Source organism: Mus pahari, chromosome 11, assembly GCF_900095145.1.
Source record: "Mus pahari chromosome 11, PAHARI_EIJ_v1.1, whole genome shotgun sequence".
NCBI lineage: Eukaryota > Metazoa > Chordata > Mammalia > Rodentia > Muridae > Mus > Mus pahari.
This window is the reverse complement of record NC_034600.1, coordinates 8,249,144-8,253,281: the sequence shown is the minus strand read 5'-3', so window position 1 is coordinate 8,253,281 and position 4,138 is coordinate 8,249,144.

The following is a 4,138-nucleotide window of genomic DNA, read 5'->3' as shown; positions in this document are numbered from 1 at the left end:
TGGGTATATGCCCAGGAGAGGTATTGCTGAATCTTCTGGTATTACTATGTCCAATTTTCTGAGGAACCACCAGATTGATTTCCAAAGTGGATGTATAATCTTGCAATCCCAACAGCAATCACATTTGCATTCTTGTCCTTTATCTATCACTATCGTTCTTTGAGTGCTAGTTCAGGATATAAGGTCTTTCAAATGTATTCATTCACGTATTATTATCTGAAGGCTTAGTTGTAAGAAAGACAGAACACATATTCATGATGTAAACATGTCTGACTTTTGAAGCTGGAATATTCATGTTAAAACCTTACCCTGTTTCTTTCTAGCTGGTGAGTGAATCATTTAAATATATACTTCATAATCTCCATTCACAAAACCATGATCTGTTTTTCTTACCTCACAGGGGTATACTAAAGACATAAAACATGTCGGTTACTCTGAAAGTTGTCAGGGTCATGGTTAAATGCAGTGCTGTTTATGGTGGTGGTAGTATTTATAGCTAAGACAACACCATAGTTTCTGTTCCCATAGAAAAGATAATCTAATAGGACACCCATATTCCATTCACCTTCCACGCATTTTAGGTCATAAATATTTGTGTCTCAAATAAAAGTCAACTTACCAAGGGAAAAATAAAGTGAGTTTACTATGTGGACAGTAAATACTAATAAAACACACCTGTTAAAATATTAATTCATGTCCCCATTTTAATTCTTATTGCTTCTACTAACATAAACCTTTCAACTAATAATTATGATTTGAAATTTCCTTAGTGAAGATTTTAAAGGATGATCACTGTGAGCATGAGTTGTAAGGATTCATTTTGAATGTAGAGATAGATGGTAATGATAACTATAAAGCACGCCATCCATTTAAAAGTTTATGAAAGTTGCTGTGAATCGGAAGTAGAAACCTACCCCTATAGTTTGTCTGGTTTTGTGCCCACATACACTAGAAAGGGCCTAACACAAAACTTCTAACATTGAAAATTAAAATGTCTTTATCAAGAGAATTTAATTGCACAGTCTTTTGACGGTCTTTAGAAATTTGAATCTAAGCCCAAGTTGTAGGGGCTTATGCTTTTAATCCCAGCTGAATTCAAGGCCAGCCTGGTCTACAAAGTGAGTTCCAGGATAACCAGGGTTGTTACACAGAGAAACTCTGCCTCAAAGATTGATTCTATAAACAGCTTATTTTTTACAAAGGTGGTACGTTTTTAAATAATGGAAAACAACAGTTGATGTTCAGCAAGTGAATTGTCAGATAACTAACATTTGTGGCACTTGAGTTGTTTTCTTTTTCTTCACACACTTCTATGCTACCTATGACAAGTATTCATTACTCCTGTCATAAGAACATAGATAACAGATTATATTTGTGGAAATAAACTAAGAATCATCATTTTTTTTTCCTCACAGTAATGAATCTAGCAAATGCATATCTGCCTAGTCCTTGACTTTCTAAGCCTGGTAAAATGACCAGGAAGGGAGTCTTGGGTGTCATCCTGAAAGAATGAAAGGAAAACCAAATCAACAACACATACTGTTGTAGTTCATCAAAAGACCCTTTCTCAGAAAAACTACAGAGACCACCTCCATCGCTGCAAAATGCATGAGGATTTTTTTTAAACCCTTTAGTAGTTTTTTTTTAAAGATCTATTTATTTATTATATGTAATTACACTGTAGCTGTCTTCAGACACTCCAGAAAAGAGAGTCAGATCTTGTTACGGGTGGTTATGAGCCACCATGTGGTTGCTGGGATTTGAACTCTGGACCTTTGGAAGAGCAGTTGGGTGCTCTTACCCATTGAGCCATCTCACCAGCCCTCACATGAGGATTTTTATTGATCCAACATGTTGGGGACTCCCCTCTCAGCATGCAGGCCAGAGGAGAGACCAAGAACAAAGAAAGAACACACTTTTTATACCTTTGTAAGGGCAGATTTGAGCAGCAGGGTTCTCATTGGTGTAGCAAGTAACCCTTTCAGGCATTGGTTGGTTTGTATAGTGACTAAGTAACTCTTTGGCCTAGTTACTCACTTTGCTTGCCCCCATGGTGGGTTATTATGATTTGGTCAGCAAATTAATAGTACATTTTGAACTTATGGATCTGCTATTAATGTCAGGGAAATTCTCGCAACAAGGTCAGGGTAGTTTGTGGTCTTTGTCAGAATTCAGTATAGGGTGGGGGGGGGCATGAGAATTGCTAATCTTGTTATGGTTATTTCTCTGAGAACAGCTAATATTGTTTTGGTAGCTGCAGGCTTAATCATTTTGACCACTAAAACTATGCTTTTACATTTGTTTAGTCAGCCAGCTTCCTTATCTGGCTCTGTACTTGGCCTGCTAGTACAGTTTGGAAAGTCTTTTTAGAAGAGGGAAGGTACTGGGTGGTCTTGAATTCATTTTGGATATTACAGTACATGTCCAACAGCTGGTAGACCTCTGCATGGCTGGTAACAAACAGACTTTGCCTCGAGAAAACTGAATTCTAACCCTACAGCAAAGAATTGGATTAACATCACAGCCTCTCCCAAAGTGTCAAGAATAAATAACATCAGGCATCATTGGCACAAAGGATGTCACCCAAATGACAATGAATCTCCATGAAAGTCAGTTGAGGACATCAGGGTCCTGATCCTGAGCCCCCCTTCTGCTTGGGCCAGTGGCTGTCCTTCTCCACACTAGCAGAAGATTGTAGGTTGAGTCTCTAGAAAAGCAATGCCCAGTTAAGCGGTGCGAAGCACAGTGAAAGGTTTGGCTACACATGATAATCAGTAAAGAAATGGTGAGGATTGCTGAAAACGGGGGACCCAAGTCAACTTCCATCCTGTACACAGAACAATGGCAATCAAAAGATTAGAGAATTTTTCTAATGAATCACCAACCAGAAGACCCATGCTCCCCTTCCTGATCCCCTTCCTTAAGCCCGATGGCTGCTTGCCAGGGAGCATCATCTACTCTGGCCTCCTCACCCCACAACCAGCTTGGGACTTACCCAATGCCAGTCCACTGCCCATCAGAGACTCTCTAGCTATCACATGTGGCCCAGAGCCTTCCAGCTGCCTGACTAGAATGATGTAGTCCTATCCATCCAGCCATGCTGCCAAGGGCAATTTGTGCCAAATTCTTAAGGGATCACTGACCAGTCAGACCAGTGTAATTAATAAGCCCCAAGTCTCAGGGAGAAACTGTTTTAGAGATCAAAGTGAGAGGATATGGAGATGCATCAGTATTTGTCCTGGATGCATGCAGGAAAACTGGACTTTGGATTTCCAGAGCTCATGTAGAAGCCAGGCAGTATGATATCTACTTGGACTCCCAGCAATTGGGAAGAAATGGGGCAAGGTGCTTAGGGTAAACTAAACAGCTTGGGTAATGATTATCAGCCACCTCCAGACTCCATGAGAGTCTGGATAAATAAAGTGGTGAGCCATCAACGAAAACACCTAATGTGTTCCTAATGCTTCCACAAACATATGCACATACATGCATACAAATATGTGAATGTACACAATACCACAAAATTATTGCATAAAACATTTAAAAGGACACAAAGGCGAGCAGCTCCTGAGGAATGATACAAACACATAGTTAACTTCTGACCTTCACACACATGCACATACATGCAAGTGTACATACATGTGAACACACACACAAACACACACGTATAGGGAGAGAAAATTAGGAATGCTTGGGCTTGAATTAATAGTAAGCCAACCAAATAAATAATATAAAAATACAACTAACTCTAGAGAAATTTAAGGAAAATGTACCCAAAATACACCACGTGGTTTAACTGAACAGCACTGACTACTCATAGTAACCTTAACACTGGACAGTGATCTAACTAAAAGTATAGTACATCACTGATAAGCGGATATTAGCCCAGAAACTTAGAATACCCAAGATACATTTTGCAAAGCACAAGAAAACCAATAAGGAAGACCATCGTGTGGATACTTCATTCCTCCTTAGAATAAGGAACAAAATACCCATGAAAGGATATAGGTACAGAGATAAAATTTAGAGCTAAGATGAAAGGATGGATTATCCAGAGACTACCCCATCTGGGGATCCATCCCATCATCAGCCACCAAACCCATATACTAATGCACATGCCAGCAAGATTCTGCTGAAG